General features: G+C 47.9%; 1 protein-coding gene across 1 annotated transcript in view; it reads left to right on the plus strand.

The window, feature by feature from the left end:
- The window catches only part of LOC147019285 (uncharacterized), a 75,134-nt gene extending 72,231 nt beyond the window's left edge, over positions 1 to 2,903 (plus strand). Inside the window, exons 11-12 of the transcript XR_015062726.1 lie at positions 1,107 to 1,168; positions 2,686 to 2,903. The gene's annotated coding sequence lies outside the window, so the exon portion shown is untranslated. The remainder of the gene's footprint in view (positions 1 to 1,106; positions 1,169 to 2,685) is intronic.
- The last annotated feature ends 19,268 nt before the right edge of the window (positions 2,904 to 22,171 follow it).

Genomic DNA, 22,171 nt, shown 5'->3' on the forward strand with positions numbered 1-22,171 from the left:
CACCACTCTCTATGGGGTCTTAAGGCGTATCCTAGGTAACCTCACTAGGGTCTGAAGCCACCAATTGTTTTGGCCTGCTCAACAATGCCTTGACCTGGAACAGGCCGCAACGATTTCTTAACGATAGTTTTTTTTCCACTTTGCTCAGTCGTATTATCGAATGCCTGTTCATCATAGCGACGAATCACTGGGTACATTGCATTGCTGATAAATGTCCGGAGGCATCAGCGTTCGTTTCTTTATTTCATTTCCACACATGCGATAACTGCGAGAATCTCTTGAACTAAGCAGAATTACAAATTTTAAGCTCCAGAATCGAACTTACAAGCAGTTACAACTCCTAGAAAAGTGTTAATTTGGCCAAGTCGGATATATTTGACATTTTGCACATCTCCGGGAGGTGTATGTTTAATATGATGGTTCCGTGATTGCTAATCGTTTGCCAAGCGAGCCATTTCTTATCAAACGTTTTGTTGGAGTGCTTAAGCCACTTGGCGAGCATGCTACAATGTTGGCTCTGTCACTGTCACTGAATACTGTATATCAATCGACTTGAACAAGGTTCAGGGGTGACTCGACTGCGTTGGCCACATGTTGTTTTGCGTTGCAACATGCGGTGGCTGGCTCGCTGAAAATGTGAAATTTCATTTTCCACTACATTTCCCCCTTTTTGTTCTAGTATTGTACGACCTGTCACTTCGACATAGATGTATATATTAAAAAAAATAACATGCACATCTCACATTGACCGAGCTGCACGATGGTGTGCTGTCCTTCGGGAAGTGCCTCACTGGCTGAAAATGTGCAGTTTCATTTTTAGACGACATTGCTTCATTTATCTTCTTGTGCGATGTGTTTTCATTAAGTACTCTTCACTTCGACATTCATGCACATAAAAATAAAAACCTCCATCGACCTCGTGTTGAGAGTTCCTTCATGTTGTTTCGAGCAGTGAAAAGTGTTGGCCGACATTTTGTGTTCTCTTTGGATTGTTATGTCTTTGAAATGCATTTTGTTAATTTTTTGCTTGAATTCCATATTTAAGGAATTATATTTAAAAGGTTAGCCTTTGTGGTTTTTCTTTTTTGTGTGGTTTATCTGTGCAGAACTTCGTACGGAACCTGGAACAAACCGTGTTTGCCAGGCGGGAGTGGAGGCTCATCACCCGGTGATTTAACAAGCTTAGTTGCAAACTAGCAATTACCTTTTAAATGTGAAAAAAACAAATTTAACTGACGCTTTCCTGGAGTCGTGTGGAAACTGAATTATTAATTTAATTTATGATAATGTAAAAATGTAAATTAACTTAGGTTAGTGCTTTCAGAAATAATTTCATAAATATATGCTGAGAAAACTAGTAAAGAGCAGAATACACACATTTCGCTGATGTAGTTGTCAACAACCTTGTAAAACCTTATCTGTCTGTTGACCATCTAAGTCAGCAGCCAGAAATTATCCACAAAGTTCCATCTGTTGTCTAGACATACCCTGGTAAAACTGTATATGTACACTCAATATTCCATGTAAAATTAAGTCTTCAGCTTGCAACGAAGCCTGGTGTTGGCTTAGTGGTTACGGTGGCGGCTTGGGATCGTAGGGTCCTGAGTTCAAGCCCCGTTGGCTGCTGAATTAAAATACACCAGGAGGTTGACTCAGCCTGTCATCCTTCCGAGGTCGGCAAAATGAGCACCAGTGTACTGGTAAGGGGGACACTGCATCAGCGGCATAGCCATGTCCCAACCAATGATGCAACCAGCAGCCACAGGCTGCACTCGATAGAGAGAGAGGGCTTGCAACGATGTTGCAGGCTGAAGCCTTCCTCCTGTGCACAAGTGTATTTTATTTCACTGAATAAACAGCTTGTATTGAACTAAAGGTTTTTCTGTCTTGAGGTGGCCAGAAATTTCTCCCACAGTCAGTACGCCTGGAACGTATGACGTCAATATAATTAATTGCAAGGGTAACACACCACCTTGGTATGGCCAGGCTGGAGGAACAGACGTACAGGTACAGTAGGTTTTAACTTTCAATCTTAGCAGCGTATGAGCAATCACATTTTCCTTTGTCCTCGCGGCTGTTTCTAAAGTAGTTGGTTATCTTAATAAGAACCGGGTTTGCTTTAGAAACGTTATGGAGTTTCTTTTACTGAGTTTCAAAGCTGATAACACCCCATTTCCGAGCCGTTTGCCATATTAACACGTTTTCTAAATTGCAGAGCCAATTATATTTTACCCATCACATGACGATTGGCAATTCTTTCTAAATAATAATGTTTCTGCACATCTCCTTGAAACGTCTTTCATGTAACGTTTAAAAAAAAAAAAAAACATTCCTTGACAAGGGTGAAAGCTACATAAGGTTTTTGGGTTCTATACAGGACGTACTGTTGTTGGTAATCACACCGACTCCAATCTGCTGATGCCGACAAGTGAAAAATTGCTGATACCGTGTGTGTGTGTGTGTGTGTGTGTGTGTGTGTGTGTGTGTGTGTGTGTGTGTGTGTGTGTGTGTGTGTGTGTGTGTGTGTGTGTGTGTGTGTGTGTGTGTGTGTGTGTGTGTGTGTGTGTGTGTGTGTGTGTGTGTGTGCGCGCGCTGCTCATAAAGCAAAACATTTTCTCTCTGCTAATTCCCTTCCCCCAACTCCCTCTCTTTGTCCCATCCTCACTCTACCCCCTCTGAATACAGCACAACACTGTCTTCCCATGCATCTCTGTCTCTCTCTCTCGCTCGCATGCTCTCTTGCTCTCTCTCTCTCTCTCTTTTTCTTTGTCTCTCTCTCTCTCTCTCTCTCTCTCTCTCTCTCTCTCTCTCTCTCTCTCTCTCTCTCTCTCTCTCTCTCTCTCTCTCTCTCTCTCTCTCTCTCTCTCTCTCTCTCTCTCTCTCTCTCTCTCTCTCTCTCTCTCTCTCTCTCTCTCTCTCTCTCTCTCTCTCTCTCTCTCTCTCTCTCTCTCTCTCTCCTCACACCCCCTTCCTCTCAGAGTGTATTGCGACGTGTGGTGAGGCGTCACTCTCCTCTCCCCTGTCTCACTTCCCCTTCCCCACCCCATTCCACTCCCACCTCCCTCCCTCCTTTATTTTGCAGGAAGATGTCTCCTCCCAAAATCAAGAAATGTGCAAGAAGCGAACTTGACAAAAATGACGTGAAAGCTGAATCCAGAACAGCCTTGACCCCTCAACAGCAAGAAAGAAGACGAGAGGCAAATGCAACAGGAATAACTGCATCAAGAGCAGCTGAAACTCCTCAACAGCAAGAAAGAAGACAAGAGGCAAATGCAATTGTAATGGCTGCATCCAGAGCAGCTGAAACTCCTAAAAACAGCCTTTTTACAGCCATTTTCTCTGCTGAGCAGGGGTTAGCTTTTTACGGGCTCCATGCAATCATGGTTTCCTTCTTGAAGCAATGTTTTATGGCCGGATGCCCTTCCTGACCCCAACCCTGGTCGCCTCTTACGACACACAGGGATATGGTACACCTATTCTAACCGGGGCATACACCGGGACCAGTACCCTAGTACTCATTTCGCTAACCTTGGAAGGATGACAGGCTGAGTCAACCTTCTGGTGTTAATACAGTGGAAAATGGGGCTCGAACTCAGGACCCTAGGATCCCAAGCCAGCTACCCTAACCACTAAGCTCACACCAGGCTGTGAAACTCTTCAAGAGCAAGAAAAACAGATGAGAGGCAAACACAGCAGCAATGGCTGCATCCAGACAACTGAAACTTTTCAACAGTAAAAAGCAAGACTACAAGGAAACACAGCAACAATGACTGCATTCTGCCCTCCCGTGTCTATGATCATATGAGAGGCAAACACAGCAGCAATGGCTGCATCCAGAGCAACTGAAACTTTTCAACAGTAAAAAGCAAGACTACAAGGAAACACAGCAACAATGACTGCATTCTGCCCTCCCGTGTCTGTGACCGACCACTCATTGTGTTGTACTTCAGTCAGTTGTCTGTATTATCTGCTTCAGGAGGACACAGTTCAAGCCTATGATACCTTTGCTGCTCCTGTGTGAAGCGGGGCCATCGCCGTAAAATACAAAACACACAGGAAATGGCACTCTGTGTTGAGGCGCGGCGGTGATGATCATGCTTAACCCTCGACCAGTCAAAGATCCCCGGGGGGTTAAACACAGCAAGGTAAGCCTTTGATATTATTTGCTCTCTCCTACCTGTCTCTCTCTTTTCTCCCACCCGCTCCTCTCCTCCCTCCCCCCCCATCCCCCTTCCCTCTCTCTCACCCCCTCCACATCTCTCTGCTCTCTCTATCTCTATCTCTATCTCTATCTCTATCTCTATCTCTATCTCTATCTCTATCTCTATCTCTATCTCTCTCACTCTATCTGTCTCTATCTCCATCTCTATCTCTATCTCTCTCTCTCTCTCTCTCTCTCTCTCTCTCTCTCTCTCTCTCTCTCTCTCTCTCTCTCTCTCTCTCTCTGTCTCTGTCTCTCTCTCTCTCTCTGTCTCTCTCTCTCTTTCTCCCACTCAACATCTCTCTGCCCCCACTTTTAGTATTCCTGTCAGCGAAGTGATGGGTTGTATTTACGATCTATACTAACAAGTGTGTGTGTGTGTGTGTGTGTGTGTGTGTGTGTGTGTGTGTGTGTGTGTGTGTGTGTGTGTGTGTGTGTGTGTGTGTGTGTGTGTCTGTGTCATTGATTGGTATCAATATATTGTATGCGGGTTTCAGAATGTGGAATGGAGTTTTCCCATGGTGGGCTCAAAGTATCCATCTTCATTTTGGTAAGGGGTCATGATTCATGGATCAAGCTGTGAAGTTTTCTGTTGTCAAAGTTTTGTGCCAAGGGCTCTCTTCAGGATCATTACTGAGCCCCAGACAGCTTCCAACTGTAGTTCGTTTGTAGTAATATTCCCAGGGATGTTTTTAATACCTCTATGAGGTTCTTGATCATCATTCCCATAGCTCCAACTCTCACTGGAACAATATTGGCATTTTTCAGCTTCCAGGATCTTTTCACTTCATTCTTGAGGTCTTCGTATTTGGTCATTTTCTTGATTTCTGCATTGTTTCGTCCAAAATCACTAGTATTGACACCTCAATTAGCAGTATCTATCTTTTTTTGTGTGTCTAAGTATGATATCTGGTCACAATGCTTTGTTTTCAATGTTCACGCTCGATGGGATCATTAGATCGTACGTGAGCGGTACTTTCTTATTTTTTTATTTTGAAATAATGTTAAGGCTTGTATGAGAGCTAATACACACAATGTACAACAAAGGGAGCAGGGGATAAGAGGGGCAGGAGAGAGAAGGACAAAACAGTGGGGAACAAAAACATTAGGAGATCTGTGGAAGGGAAAGTGATGGAGTGGGGTACACATGGTGAACAAGATGGACACTACAGGGACTTTCAGGAAGGAAAGCGGGGAATTTGAAAAGAGGTGGGTTTGGGGTGGATTAACGGGGGTAGAAAAGATCATGGTTTTGGATGGGGGAAGATAAGAGGTGGTGGTGAACAGCTGTTTTGAAGGCCAGGAGGGAAGGATGGTATTGAAGAGAGTGTGGGAGTGTGTTCCAAAGGTGGGGAAAAAGAGGAATGAAAGAGTGAAGGTGAGCAGTGATTCTTGATTTTGGTAATGTTACCAGAAGGGGGTTGCTGGCGGAACTTGAGCACCCTGCGGAAATATGGAGGGGGGAGGACATCTCGCAGACAGAGCAGGGGGTGAGACCGCAGAGGAGATGGTAGAAGACATAAAGACCACCATCTTGCCTGTGGTAGGTGAGTGGCACTCTTGCATCGCGTACTTCCATGTTTTCAGTGATTTCTTTTGGTTCATGTTCCGACAAATTTCTGGGAACTGGGACATCAAAATTTTTGCACATGTGCCAGTGAATTACTTTACAAAATCTGTTATGTCGTGTGTACAGCTGTTCTGACATGAGTTTTTTTTTTTTTTTGTATTCGGTCCTTAAGCATCACCTATCATTGTCTTTGCTCATTCCACCTCCATCCCTCAACTTTCTATCCTTTCCCCCCTCCCCCCCCCTTCACACACTCTCTCTCTCTCTCACTGTCTCTCTCCCTCCCACCCCCTCCTCACGCCCATCCCTCCTGCAGTGTATAGCAACGTTTGGTGAGGCGACGCTCTCCCCCTTCGCCCCTTTCATCTCTCTCTTTCCCCTTTCCTCGCTCTCCCCCCCCTTCCAAGCTTCCCCTCCCTCCAACCTCTCCCCTCCCCTCCTTCCTTCCATCCTCTCTGCTCCCCTCTCTCCTCTCGTCCTCTCCCTCTCTCACCTCCCTGCCTCCTCTCCCCCACCCCTTTTCCTCTCTCTTCCCCCTTCCTTGCTCTTCCCCCCTGCCTCCATCCTCTCCCCTCCCTCCATCCTCTCCCTCCCTCCCTCTCTCCTTCCTCTCTCTCCACTCCCCTCACTGCCTCCTCTCTCTCTCTCTCTCTCTCTCTCTCTCTCTCTCTCTCTCTCTCTCTCTCTCTCTCTCTCTCTCTCTCTCTCTCTCTCTCTCTCTCTCTCTCTCTCTCTCTCTCTCTCTCCACTCCCTGCCTCCTCTCTCCTTCTTACCCCCCCCTAATTATCCTCTCAGCAAAGTGACAGGTTGTATTTGCTGGTGATGTATTAATGTCAACGGAGGCACACCTGTCCACGTCTCTGCAGTTCTCATTTTTCTTCCTTTTCTGCCAATGTCCAAGCTCTATCTCAGAGCTGGTCAGGCTTTTCGGAATTAAATTTTGCATCAATGATGGAAGTACTGCCTGGAACACAGGCATCATCCCAAATGACTGGAAGAGGGGCCTTGTTGTCCCTCTCTGGAAAGGGAAGGGTGATCGCCAAGACTGCAACAACTACCGAGGGGTGACGCTGCTCTCAGTGCCGGGCAAGGTCTTTGCTCGGATAATTATTGAGAGGGTTCGCCACCATCTGATTGAGCACCAGTGTCCAGAGCAGTCAGGCTTTACACCAAAGAAGTCAACGATTGACCGTATCCTTGCTCTTCGGGTCCTCACGGAACGCAGACGAGAGTTTCGGCATGGGCTGCTTGCAGCCTATGTTGATCTCTGTAAAGCGTTTGATTCAGTGAATCGGGATGCCCTCTGCAGGATTCTTGGTCTTCATGGGGTGCCACCAAAACTGATCGATCTGATGTCTGAACTCTACTCTGGTACTGAGAGTGCAGTGAGATGTGGTGGTACCATCTCTGACTTATTTCCAGTTGTTACTGTAGTTCGTCAAAGGTGTATACTGGCCCCCACACTTGTCAGCACTTGTATTGACTGGATTCTGGGGAGGATGTCAGAGAGATCAAGCTGTGGTGCATCATTTGGGAATGTCAAGATCTCCGACCTTGATTTCGCAGATGATGCAGTCATCTTTGCGGAGACTTTAGATATCCTTTTGGGGGCCTGCGAGGTTCTGAATGAGGAGTCTGAGCCGCTGGGATTACAGGTTTCCTGGGTCAAAACTAAGATCCAGGCTTTCAATGACATCTTGGATGCTGCTGTCCTGTCTGTCTGTGCCTGTTTGTGTTGAGGATGTTGAGGTCGTGGAGAGATTAACTTACCTTGGCAGTGATATTCATGTCTCTGCTGGCTGTGAGTCAGAGGTCAACAGATGTTTGGGTCGGGCCTGGGGAGTTATGGATTCACAGGATCATGGGGTGTGGCGCTGCTGGTTCCTGTGCAGAAGGACGAAAGTCCAAGTCTTCAGGTCCTTGGTGCTTCCAGTCTTGCTCTATGGATTTGAGACTTGTACTCTGACCAGGGATCTGAGACAGAGACTTAATTCCTTTGGCACCAGGTCTCTTCGGTGAATCCTTGGCTTTGTGTCCAACGAGCGGTTGCTGAGAGAGACTCAAATGAGATTTGTTACCTGCATAGTCCGTGAGCATCAGCTGTGGCTGTATGGACATGTGGCTCGTTTTCCTGACGCTGATCCTGCTCACCAGATTCTCTCAGCGAGGGAGTCTTGTCAGTGGAGGAGGCCAATGGGCCGACGACGTGCCTCGTGGTTGCAGCAGTTTTTTTTGGCGTTTTTTTGTAAACCTTGTCAAGCTCGTATGAAAGCTAATATACAAGGCACAGCAAGGGGGGCATGAGACAAGACGGGTGGGAGTGGGAAGGACAAAACAGTGGGGAACAGAGACATTTGGAGATCTGTGGAAGGGAGAGGGATGAGGCAGGGAACATGGGGTATACAAGATTGACATTACAGGGACTTTCAGGAAGGAAAGCAGGGAATTTGAAGGAGGTGGGTTTGGGGTGGATCAACACTGGTAGAAAAGATCGAGGATTTGGATGGGGGACGATATGAGGTGGTGGTGAACAGCTGTTTTGAAGGCCTGGAGGGAAGAATGGGATTTAACAGAGTGAGTGCGTTTATTCCAAAGGTGGGAAAAAGAGGAATGAAAGAGTGAAGGTGAGCAGTGATTCGTGATTTGGGTAGTTTTACCAGAAGGGGGTTGTTGGCAGACCTTGAGCGCCCTGCGGAAATATGGTGGGGACAAATCGCAGACACAGCGGAGGGGGGGGGCGAGACCGGAGAGGAGACTGTAGAAGACAGAAAGACCACAGACCTCCCTGCGGTGAGAGATTGATCGGCCCAAAGACTCAGCCTCATCGTGAGAGATGCCAATGATCTGAAATGTCTTGCTTTCTACAGCGTGAAGCCGAGAAAGGTTGGAGGCAGGACCACCATGCCCAGAGGCAAAAGCAGCACTCCACCAGGCTGCAGACGAAAGCTTTGTTTGTGATCAGGAGCTCAGGTAGGCTGAGGAAGGACTTTGCACGACGGAGGATTCCCAGTCGGCGACTGGCTTTAGAGGGCAGGTTGGAAATGTGGCTTTCCCAGGAAAGATCATGGCAGATTGTATGACCCAGAAGCTTGAAAGAAAGGACTTCCAGAGGATTGTTGAGAAAGTGGATGGGGGGGGGTTCCAAATGGTGCTTTCGGAGAGACATAGTGAGAGTATGAGATTTGTCCGGCTTGAAAGACATGTTCCACGTATTGGACCAGTTTGTGATTTTACCCAGATCTGCAGTGAGCAAAGAAGCTGCTGCTTGCCTGTCTGAGGGATGATAGATGGTCCGGCAGAGGGTGGAGTCATCAGCAAAGAGATGTAGAGGATTTTCCAGAGAGTCTGAGAGATCATTGATGAAAACCAGAAAAAGAACAGGGCCCAGAACGCTGCCTTGAGGAACTCCATCCTGGACAGGAAGAGGGGATGAAAGAACTCCATTTAGGGCCACACGGTGACTGAGGCAGGAGAGGAAGTCTGCGAGCCATGAGTGGAGATGGCCTTGGATACCAAATGAAGAGTTTGGTGAGCAGGGAAGGGTGCCAGACCATGTCAAAAGCATGCGATATGTCTAGGAATATGGCTCTGATTTCATGTCTGGCATTGAGGACCTCCATCCATTGTTGGGAGAGCAGAAGCAGCATATCTAGGGTAGAGTGACCTGGTCTGAAACCAAACTGAAGATCAGAAATCAGGCCATTGGAGAAGAGGAAGGATTTAATGTCTGAAGCGATGATGGATTCCATAACCTTGCTGATGATTGGGAGAAGGCTGATTGGTCTGTAGTTGCAGGGATCTATTTTTGCACCTTTCTTATGCAGGCCAGTAATGTTTGCTGATTTCCAAGCAGAATGCAGATGACCTTGAGCAAATGAGAGGGCGAATGGAACAGAGAGAGGGTGAGCAAGAGCAGAGGAGCAGGTTTTTAGGACACGTGGGCTGATGCCGTCTGGACCGGTTGCAGAATCTGAGTCGAGGTTTGACAGCAAGCTCTCCACCTTGTCAGGAGAAAAGGACACAGAGTCCAGGGACAGTTGGGTGCAACTGGGTAAGGTGGGTACAGAAATCAGGAAACAATCGAACAAAAGGAACATTGGAGGGAAGGGGTGGGGGGGAGGAAACGCCAACAGTTGAGTGGAAGGCCAAGACAGTCAGACTTGGACAAATAATGGGTATGGGGAAGAATGGGGGGCAGGGAAGGATGCATGGAGTGGACAAGCTGTGGGGATTAACAAAGGTCGAAAAGATCATGGTTTTGAATTAGAGACAATTGGAGTTGGGTGAACAGCTGCCTTGAAGACTTGGAAGGAAGAACGAGATGGAAGAGGATGTGGAGGGTGGTTCTGCAGGCGGGAAAAAAGTAACGAATGAGTGAAGGTGAATAGTGATCCTGGATTATGGGAGTTTCACCAGAAGTGGGTTGCTGGTTGACTGTGTGTGCCCTGCAAATGTTGTTTTTTTAAACCTGAGGTGGGCGAAAGCAGGGAAAGTGTGAAGGGTGCAAGACCAGAAAAGAGGCGGTAGAAAATAGAGACCACTGACCTGTCTGCGTTATAAGATAGATTGATCAACTCGACTTCATCTTATGATGATAAATGCTTGAAACATGTGCAAGTGCATTGTTACACTTCAAGCAGCTTTTTTCTTAATACTTGTTACTTGCCGAAATTAGCTTGCTTGTTAGCAGTAACCACTTTGGATGGAATTCCAAAAACCAGGTTCACTGCTCACCCATTCATTGGTCCATCTTTTTCTTTGACTTGTGAAACCAATTCCTTTTTTAAATCCCACTCTTCCCTCAGGTCAGGTCAAGTATGGGAGCATGCACCCGGAGCAGCATGTCGCTGCGTGCACTTTCCACCGGTGCTACAGGGGCTTCTGTGTGGCTTCCATCTTGTTGGACACAAAGTCCGACCAACGATAGCCAAGGATTATCCGAAGAGACCTGGTACCAAAGGAATTAAGTCTCCATCTCAGATCCCTGGTTTTCTGTCCAAGTCTCACATCCATAGAACAAGACTGGAAGCACCAATGACCTGAACACTTGGACTATCGTCCTCCTGCACAGGTACCGGCAGTGCCACACCCCATGATCCAGAGAATCTTTGACTCTCCAGGCCTGACCCAGACGTATATTGACCTCTGGCTCACAGCCGGCAGAGACATGAATATCACTGCCAAGGTAAGTGAATCTCTCCACGACCTCAACATCCTCACCACAAACAGACACAGACAGGACAGCGGCATCCAAGATATCATTGAAAGCCTGGATCTTAGTTTTGACCCAGGAAACCCGTAATCCCAGCGGCTCCGACTCCTCATTCAGCACCTCGAGGGCCCCCAAAAAGATATCTAAAGTCTCCGCAAAGATGATTGCATCATCTATGAAATCAAAGTCAGAGATCTTGACATTCCCAAACGATCCGACATCATGATCTCTCTCCGACATCCTCCCCAGAATCCAGTCCATACAAGTGCTGAAAAGTGTGGGGTTAGTACACACCCCTGATGAACTCCAATAACAACTGGAAATAAGTCACCTTCCACCACATCTCACAGTACTCTCAGTAGAGTTCAGACATCAGATCGATCAGTTTTGGAGGCACTCCACGAAGATCAAGAATCCTGCAGAGGGCATCCCGATTGACTGAATCGAACGCTTTACAGAGATCAACAAAGGCTGCAAGCAGACCCTGCCGAAACTCTCGACTGCGTTCAGTGAGGACCCTAAGAGCAAGGATACGGTCAATTGTTGACCTCTTTGGTGTAAAGCCTGACTGCTCTGGATGCTGATGCTCAAGCAGATGGTGGCGAACCCTATCAAGAATGATCCGAGCAAAGACCTTGCCCGGCACTGAGAGCAGCGTCACCCCTCGGTAGTTTTTGCAGTCTTGGCGATCACACTTCCCTTTCCAGAGAGGGACAACAAGGCCCCTCTTCCAGACAGTTGGGACGATGCCTGTGTTCCAGGCAAAGCACAGAACTGCATGCAACGACACGAGTGCAGCATTCCCACCAGCCTTGAGAAGTTCAGCATGGATGCCACAGATCCCTGGGGCTTTACCCAATTTCAACCGGTTCACAGCAGCCTGTGTTTCCACAAGTGAAGAACCACAGTTGATTGGAGGGTCAGCAACAGGGATTGTAACACCCCTGATGTCCAACTCGATAGCTGGATTAGCCTGGTACAACCGCTCAATGTAACCGGCCCAGCGGACCTTCATTTCGGACTCCTCTGTCAAGAGCCTACCATGCTCTACTCTAACTGCAGTACACCGAGGGATGGGCTTGGATGAACGCAATGCGCGAATTCCCCTGTAAGCAGGATGAGAATCCCTTGGCCACAGGTGATGCTCTACCCCCTCACAGATTCCTCGCACATAGGCCTCCTTGTCCACCCTTAGCGCACGTACAGTGTTACGCCTCAGCTCCCTGAACAGCTCAGCTTTCCCATTCAGCCTGGCCCTGCGACTCTGGTCAATGGTATACAGTGTCCCTTGAGAGACAAAATTCTTCTTTGCCCTACAGTGAGTTCCAAGACATCCACCGGCAACATCAAGGATGGTGGTCTTGAAGGCACTCTACAAGTCTTCAGGACCTCCTAAAGCACCCAGACTCCTCAAATCTCCACTCAGCTTGTTTGCAAACTCCTCAGCTACCCTCTCATCCTTGAGTTTGCCAACATCCAGCCTCGGTTGGGATGGTACCATTCTCCTGGATTTAAGGTGCAACTTCAGAGTTGCTACAACAAGTCGGTGGTCAGTACTGAGGAACTGAGCACTCCGGTAGACCCTGCAGTTCTGGATCATCTTCCAGCGACCATCAATGAGCACATGGTCAATCTCCTTTGCCACACCGTCAGCATTGGAATACCAAGTCCAGCGATGAGCTTGTGGGCGCTGAAACCATGAACCGGCCACCCGAAGTCCATGACTTCTTGCAAAGTCAAGGAACTTAGTGCTATTCTGGTTCATAGTTCCTGACGCATGGGGACCAACACATGTCTCATAACCATCCCCTTCAGTTCCAGTCGATGCATTGAAATCCCCCAAGACTTGAAGTGTATCTCATCTGGGGCACTGATCAACCACAGACTCGAGCGTGGCGTAGAATGCATCCTTCACGGTGAGATCACTCGCCTCAGTCAGAGCATAAACAGAGAGCAGGGAAATGACACCTAAGGAGTGACGAATCCTGAATCTCATAATACACTTGTTGACCAGTGTTACCTCAATTATTATTGGAGTCAGTTTATTGGACACAGCTACAGCAACTGCTTGGGAATGGTAACCATCAGAGTGACCAGACCAATCGTAGGTGTAACCACCCACCATGATCTCGCCGCTATCCGGTCTCCGAACCTCAGAGAGTGCTGCAATACCGATGACCAAACGCTTGAGCTCAGATGATAACAGACAGGTGGCCATCTCTTCGGGATAGGATATTCCAGGCACCCACCCGAAGGGACCGCCTCAGGTTAACCCAAGGAGACCGTCGTCTGGTGGACGACACCTCAGCACCACTCTGACACACTCTCCCACAATCTGACCCTGGAATGTTACCCTGTGGTTTCCCTCCTATCATCAAGGATTGGGGGTCCCGAAGGCCTTGACCCAATCCCGCCATCCGGTGAGCTGCCCTGTGAAGGGAAACTGCACAGGAGGTACTCCCACGGACTGGGTTTTCAGATTTATTTGCGTTTTGCGGAATGAAGGGTTTTACGGTGGCCGGAATGCAAATCCTGCCACCAACCTTCTCATAAAAAGTAACCCAATTGCAGGAGGACGTCTGCAGACACAGTTGGGCAACAGATATAGATGGCCGTTGGCTCACAAGGGGTTCCTCCGCCCTTTGACAGGTTTTGTTTTTAATCCTGCTGGGTGTCCATATCGAAACACCCCTCTCACCAAAAAACCTGGTGGGGGAGACGGTTTCGTCACCGACAACCCGACCATGGAACAGGTTAGTACAGGTTTACATGGTACCTGTAGCAGGTCACAGATCTAATCTGGCCTGACCTGACACCGATGTCGTTGTCCGTCCGTCCATCCCGTTGGTGCTGCCGAAGCAGCCTCCTTGGCCATTGGGCACAATCTTGAACGGGTCGCCACTCCAACGCAGGACACCAGCAAGCTGGTACTCATTTTTCCGACATCAGAAGGATGGATATACGTATACACATATATATATATATATATATATATATATATATATATATATATATATATATATATATATATATATATATATATATATATATATATATATATATATTGTTGTGGTTACCAAATTCGCAAACCACCATTCAGGTCCCTTAGGTGAGGTATCTCGGTAAGTACATGTGTAGTTAGGCCCAAACCCGTTGTCTAGTGGGAATACATGTCATTTATGCGAGCTGCGACTCTTCAGGATAGCCGTTTTTCTTTTACTATCTTTATTTTGGACCAACCGCCATGATCACAACCACAACATCAACCACCGACCACAACGCCGCTTCACCACAACCGCCACGACCTTCCCGTCACACCTCGCAACCGTAGCATCGCCACCGTTCTTGCCCCGCTGTGGGTACCGGTGTTGGATTCGTGCAGAGCGCGCGTCGAACAGCGTGTACAAAATCACGGATTTTGTGCTTCAAAAACGGATCAAAAACGACACACGCCCACTTTTTGCCGTCCAATCGGTGAGCGAGGGACGATTTGGCCCCGCCTCCAGGACGATCGATATATGCAAATTTGTGGATCAAGAAGCCTTCACGCCCACTTTTTCTCGGGCCAATGGGGAGCGAGGTGAAAGGTCAAAGGGAGGGGGTCAAAGGCGAAGCTACGGGGGGATAAAAGGACCGTGTTCGTCAGTCAGAGCCGTGTGGAAGTCTGGAGCCCGAAGCCTGCAGTAGCTGGAGAAGCTGAAGAGAGTCGAACGAGGAGAGCCCAAAGAAGAGTCCAGGGTGGAGAGTCCAGAGGCGGAGAGGCGGCAGCGGCGAAGGCAGACGAGGGGGTGCTCGCGACGGTGCCGGGAGCTGCACGCCCGAGGAAGGCCGGCAGCGCGACCTGGCCGAGGTGGAGACGCACACCAGGGATAATAAAGATCCTCTATACCCCGAGCATCAGCAACCCCCTCCTGTTTCCCCCCGCGCTGAGATAGTGCGACCAAGGGGGCCCCTTTCCCACCCCCTGCCAGACACTGTCCGCGAGGCCCACGGAGTGAGGCGCCATCGCCGCTCCGCGTCTCATCACCAGACGGGTAGGCGCGACCCGGTCTCGGCCTCAGGCCCGCCTCATTCTTGGGGGTATTCTTTCCTTGGTTTTGGGTATGTGTTGTCGGCGCCGTCTGTGAAGTAGAATTGTATAAGTGTTGCTGTGTGCTCGGTAGTCGGTATTAGCTCTGCATTGTGTTTTCGCTTTTATATTTGCTTTTTGTGTAAATGGAATTGTGTTTTTTCTGTGTGCTTTTGGTGGAATTGAATATGTGTGCTTTCCGTTCGTCGCGAATAAATGTGCTTTATTGTTGAACTGTTTCCCGCTTCGCTTCGTCATTTCTCCCATTGAACCCTCATCTTGCTTCACGTAAAGGGTTGGTAGTGGGCTGAGTACGCCCGATAATTAATCGTACCGTCGAGGTCGACGATAACACCGCTCGGTTATTCTGATAGTACGGAACGGGTCGCTTAAGTGGCCCGTGTCCGAAGTCGACCTGCGGCGAGGTGCGATCGCCCGGTCTACCCTCCGCGTGGGTACTTAGGTAGGTCGAATTTGGCGAGCAACCCTATCCCACGCGGGGGCTGATTGGCTCGATCGCGGTGAGACCGAAAGGTCCACCCGTGACTGGTTCCCGGCGTTAGTCCGAGAGGGTCACGACTGGATTGTCCGTCCGGTGGGCGACGTGCCGCGATTCGAGTTACGTGGCCGTCAGCACGCCGGCGGGCGCGAATACCGCAACAATATATATATATATATATATATATATATATATATATATATATATATATATATATATATATATATATATATATATATATATATATATATATATATATAATTAACAACTGTATTTCCACTTGTATTGTGGTGTTCCTGGTATGTGGTTTCTATTAGTGTATTTTCCAAACATTTTAAGTTCACTGAACATTAATTTTTGACAATTTTCTGACCGAGGTATTTTGACGTCATCACATACACAGCAGCAACACAAACGGTCAAACCATTAACAACAAAGGTCAATCACAGGAACAAAAGGACAATAATAAACAATTCCAACAACGCTACCATCACCACCACCACCACCACCACCAGTAATGAACAAATAACATGAAAAGCAATGACAAGGAAATACCTTCCTCATCCCAAAATCTGAAGAAACCCAACTATCTCAAAAATATCAGCCAATTACATGTCTACCAACAACATTCAAACTTTTAACAGAAATCATCACAGAAACAATGTACAACCAGCAAACACAACATGGAGGCAGAACAAAATAGATATAAACGAGGATGCTACAGAACAATATACAAGGCCATACTCAAAAACTGTAATATGAGAAGAACTAGATTGTCAACAGCATGGATAGACTAGAAAAAAAGCTTTGGATCGTGTTCCACATTCATGGATGATAAAGTGCATGCAACTGTAAAGGATCAACCCCCAAATAATCAAACTGATTGAGAAAGCAATGAAAGGGATGGATGATTTAAAACTCTGCACCAAAAGATGAAAAACTGGAAGAGCAACTTGAATTAGTGAAGTGGTACTCCGACGATATTCAATTGGAATTTGACCTCAATAAGTGTGCCAAGTGCACATTCATACAAGGTGTGCTGTATGGGCGTGGAGTGCTGTATGGGTGCTGTATCGTCGCCAATTGTGCGCTTGGCGCTTGATGTGGCAGTTGGAGCAAAGTCTATTGAGGGTGTCACCTTGACCTAGCCAGGAGGCGTCTGAGCCTGGGCCGTCTGGCGCCACTGGCCGCCCAGGGCGGATCAGGAGACGACCGCAGTACTTGGAGGATTTTGCATGATTATTTTCATTTTGGCACTAGTTGATCTTTGTGTCATTTGGTGTCATAGTGTAAATTATTTTTGATTAGTGTCATTTTGTCGTTTATAATTGTCATTTTATAATTAGGGCTTCAAGCAAGTGCTGAAGCCCTATTGAATTCGTTAGTATTATTATTATTATTATTATTAACGGCGTTTTTATGTTCTACTGACCGATTTTGTGGCGGATCTGGAGGGAAAACTGTCGGATGAAATTCAACGAAACTTTACAGGATTGTTACTCACCACCTGAAGTTTATACTATGAAACATTTGATGACGTAGGTCACGTGGTATGGCGGCCATATTGGATTTTATCCAAAACCTAAAAACATCTTCTTCTCCAGAAGGGATAATCAGACAGCCTCAATCTTTTGCACACATTTGCTAAGTTGCTTGCGAATGTAAAGTTGTTAATTTGGTTGAAATCGTTATTTAATTTATATGATTTTAAATGATGCCGATTCGCCTCATTAAATATGCAAAATATGCAAATGAGAGTTGAAAAAATTTAATGACATATTTAGATATTACATAAAGAGGGGACTCCCAATGTATTTATACGATGTCTGTATTTGACCCCAGTGAGCCCCCAGCGCCCCCCAAAGTTGAAAATGACCCATTTTTTAAATGTCATAAAATGAAAACAATGCTTGGATGAAATTCAATGAAACTTATCAATTTAATTACTCTCCACCTGAAGTTTATACTTTAAAAATTTTGATGACGTAGGTCACGTGGTCTGGCGGCCATATTGGATTTTATCCAAAACCTAAAAACATCTTCTTCTCCAGAAGGGATAATCTGACAGCCTCAATCTTTTGCACACATTTGCTAAGTTCGATGTTAATGTGAATTTGTTAATTTCCTCGAAATCGTTACATAATTAATATGATTTAAAATGATGCCGATTCGCCTCATTAAATATGCAAAATATGCAAATGAGAGTTAAAAAAATTTAATGACAAATTTAGATAGCACATAAACAGGGGACTCCCAATATATTTATACTATGTCTGTATTTGACCCCAGTGAGCCCCCAGAGCCCCCAAAGTTGAAAATGACCAATTTTTGAAATGTCATAAAATGAAAAACAACGCTTGGATGAAATTCAATGAAACTTATACATTGAATAACTCTCCACCTGAAGTTTATATTTTGAAAATTTTGATGACGTAGGTCACGTGGTCTGGCGGCCATATTGGATTTTCTCCAAAACCTAAAAACATCTTCTTCTCCAGAAGGGGTAATACGACAGCCTCAAACTTTTGCACACATTTGCAAGGTTCCATTGGAATGTTAAGTTGTTAATTTCGTCAAAATCGTTGCATAATTTATATGATTAAAATTATGCCGATTCGCCTCATTAAATATGCCAAATATGCAAATGAGAGTTGAAAAAATTTAATGACAGATTCTGATAGGCCTTGAAGAGGGGACTCCAAATATGTTTACGCTATGTCTGTATTTTACCCCAGTGAGGCCCCAGAGCCCCCCAAAGTTTAAAATCACCCATTTTTGACATGTCGTAAAATGAAAACCAAAGAAGATAGACAAAAAGTGACCACAAATTCTGGAAGATATTTTCACGTTCTACAAGTTCGCCATTTACATGAATATGCAAATGTGGAGTTATTGGACTTTTTTGGGGACTTGAAAATTTGTCCAGCCTCGATTTGTCCAACGTGAAGTTTCTTTCTCTATCATGTATTGCTATGGGCTTTTCAATCCTTCATTGATATAACTTGAGGGACCCCGTAGCTGGGCCACATTGCAGACTTGAACTAACTTTCTAACTCGGAAAACCCACATCATGTGACAGGGTGATGGTGTTGAAATTTGTTAAAATGGAGGCACGCCTTGAAGCCCGGGATTACTGGTTTACCAGTTTTAATTATAATTGTTATTTTATAATTATAATTTTAGAAGGGGAGGAGTGTGCTGTATGGGCGTGGAGTGCTTATCATAGTAGTCACGTGGTTGGGTTACATATATCATTACTCGCCCGTTAGAGGCTCGTAGTAGTGTACATCCGAGCACGCAATAAAGCAGGGTTACTACTTCACTCTCACTCTCGTGTCTCACTGCATCTCGGACACTACACAAGGTACACCCAGAAGAGGTCACACATGAAACGGAAACAGCAAAAACTAGAGGGGAGCACTCGGTAGAGTGCAAAACCTCCCCCGCCAATACTGCTGGGTCACTTAAGTGAATCTGATATCCTATTCATTGTAGGTCAAAACGGATCAGACTCGACTGAACCACGATTGAATAAACTAAACTAGATGTACGCGCATGGAGAAATACAAAAAAAAAAAATCGAAATTTTTTTGAAAAAAAAGTTGCAAAATTTCTGGGTTTTTTTCTCTAACAATTTTTTGGGGGGGGTTGGAAATCACTTAAAACATGTTGAAATGCAAAAAAAAATTCAAATATTTTTCAAATAAAATCGAAATATTTTTGAAAAAAAGTTGCAAATTTTTTTTTTCCTCTAACAAATTTATTTTTGGGGGGGGGGGTTGGAAATCACTTAACACATGTAGAAATGCAAAAACAGAAATTCAAATATTTTTTCAAAATGGCCGCCATAGCGGCCATATTGGACTTTGGACCAAGTCCAAAATCTCATGGCACGATCCTTGGACCATACCTAACCACCCCACCAAGTTTCGTCGAAATCCGTCGAGGAGTTTTTCCGTAATAATGTTCACAAACAAACAAACAGACAGGGGTGAAAACAGTAACCTCCATCCATCTTCGAAGATGGCGGAGGTTAATGATTGCAAAAAAGAAGAAAGAAAGATGAAGTGAAATAGCAACAGATGTACACCGACAACTGGGAGAACGATAAAATAACAGGGAGACTAAAATAAAAAACAATTCACCCGGCAATCTCCGCCCACAATCCACCGGCAATCTCCGCCCACGATTCACCCACCAATCTCCACCCACAATCCACCGGCAATCTCCGCCCACGATTCACCCGGCAATCTCCGCCCACAATCCACCGGCAATCTCCGCCCACAATCCACCGGCAATCTCCGCCCACAATCCACCGGCAATCTCCGCCCACGATTCACCCACCAATCTCCGCCCACGATTCACCCACCAATCTCCGCCCACGATTCACCCACCAATCTCCGCCCACAATCCACCGGCAATCTCCGCCCACGATTCACCCACCAATCTCCGCCCACAATCCACCGGCAATCTCCGCCCACGATTCACCCACCAATCTCCGCCCACGATTCACCCGGCAATCTCCGCCCACGATTCACCCGGCAATCTCCGCCCACGATTCACCCACCAATCTCCGCCCACAATCCACCGGCAATCTCCGCCCACGATTCACCCACCAATCTCCGCCCACAATCCACCGGCAATCTCCGCCCACGATTCACCCGGCAATCTCCACCCACGATTCACCCGGCAATCTCCGCCCACGATTCACCCGGCAATCTCCGCCCACGATTCACCCGGCAATCTCCGCCCACGATTCACCCACCAATCTCCGCCCACGATTCACCCACCAATCTCCGCCCACGATTCACCCACCAATCTCCGCCCACAATCCACCGGCAATCTCCGCCCACAATCCACCGGCAATCTCCGCCCACGATTCACCCACCAATCTCCGCCCACAATCCACCGGCAATCTCCGCCCACGATTCACCCACCAATCTCCGCCCACGATTCACCCACCAATCTCCGCCCACAATCCACCGGCAATCTCCGCCCACGATTCACCCACCAATCTCCGCCCACAATCCACCGGCAATCTCCGCCCACGATTCACCCGGCAATCTCCGCCCACGATTCACCCACCAATCTCCGCCCACGATTCACCCACCAATCTCCGCCCACAATCCACCGGCAATCTCCGCCCACAATCCACCGGCAATCTCCGCCCACGATTCACCCACCAATCTCCGCCCACAATCCACCGGCAATCTCCGCCCACGATTCACCCACCAATCTCCGCCCACGATTCACCCACCAATCTCCGCCCACAATCCACCGGCAATCTCCCCCCACGATTCACCCACCAATCTCCGCCCACAATCCACCGGCAATGTCCGCCCACGATTCACCCGGCAATCGCCGCCCACGATTCACCCGGCAATCTCCGCCCGCGATTCACCCACCAATCTCCGCCCACGATTCACCCACCAATCTCCGCCCACAATCCACCGGCAATCTCCGCCCACAATCCACCGGCAATCTCCGCCCACGATTCACCCACCAATCTCCGCCCACAATCCACCGGCAATCTCCGCCCACGATTCACCCACCAATCTCCGCCCACAATCCACCGGCAATCTCCGCCCACGATTCACCCACCAATCTCCGCCCACGATTCACCCACCAATCTCCGCCCACGATTCACCCGGCAATCTCCGCCCACAATCCACCGGCAATCTCCGCCCACGATTCACCCACCAATCTCCGCCCACGATTCACCCACCAATCTCCGCCCACAATCCACCGGCAATCTCCGCCCACGATTGACCCACCAATCTCCGCCCACAGTCCACCGGCAATCTCCGCCCACGATTCACCCACCAATCTCCGCCCACGAGTCACCCGGCAATCTCCGCCCACGATTCACCCGGCAATCTCCGCCCACGATTCACCCACCAATCTCCGCCCACGATTCACCCACCAATCTCCGCCCACGATTCACCCACCAATCTCCGCCCACGATTCACCCACCAATCTCCGCCCACGATTCACCCACCAATCTCCGCCCACGATTCACCCACCAATCTCCGCCCACGATTCACCCACCAATCTCCGCCCACGATTCACCCACCAATCTCCGCCCACGATTCACCCACCAATCTCCGCCCACGATTCACCCGGCAATCTCCGCCCACGATTCACCCGGCAATCTCCGCCCACGATTCATCCACCAATCTCCGCCCACGATTCACCCACCAATCTCCGCCCACAATCCACCGGCAATCTCCGCCCACGATTCACCCACCAATCTCCGCCCGCGATTCACCGGCAATCCCCGCCCACGATTCACCCACCAATCTCCGCCCACGATTCACCGGCAATCTCCGCCCACGATTCACCCACCAATCTCCGCCCACAATCCACCGGCAATCTCCGCCCACGATTCACCCACCAATCTCCGCCCACGATTCACCGGCAATCTCCGCCCACGATTCACCCACCAATCTCCGCCCACGATTCACCGGCAATCTCCGCCCACGATTCACCCGGCAATCTCTGCCCACGATTCACCGGCAATCTCCGCCCACGATTCACCCACCAATCTCCGCCCACAATCCACCGGCAATCTCCGCCCACGATTCACCCGGCAATCTCCGCCCACAATCCACCGGCAATC

This window comes from Eptatretus burgeri, chromosome 10 (assembly GCF_056783735.1).
Source record: "Eptatretus burgeri isolate ZD-2024b chromosome 10, Ebu_testis_v1, whole genome shotgun sequence".
Classification (NCBI taxonomy): Eukaryota; Metazoa; Chordata; class Myxini; order Myxiniformes; family Myxinidae; genus Eptatretus; species Eptatretus burgeri.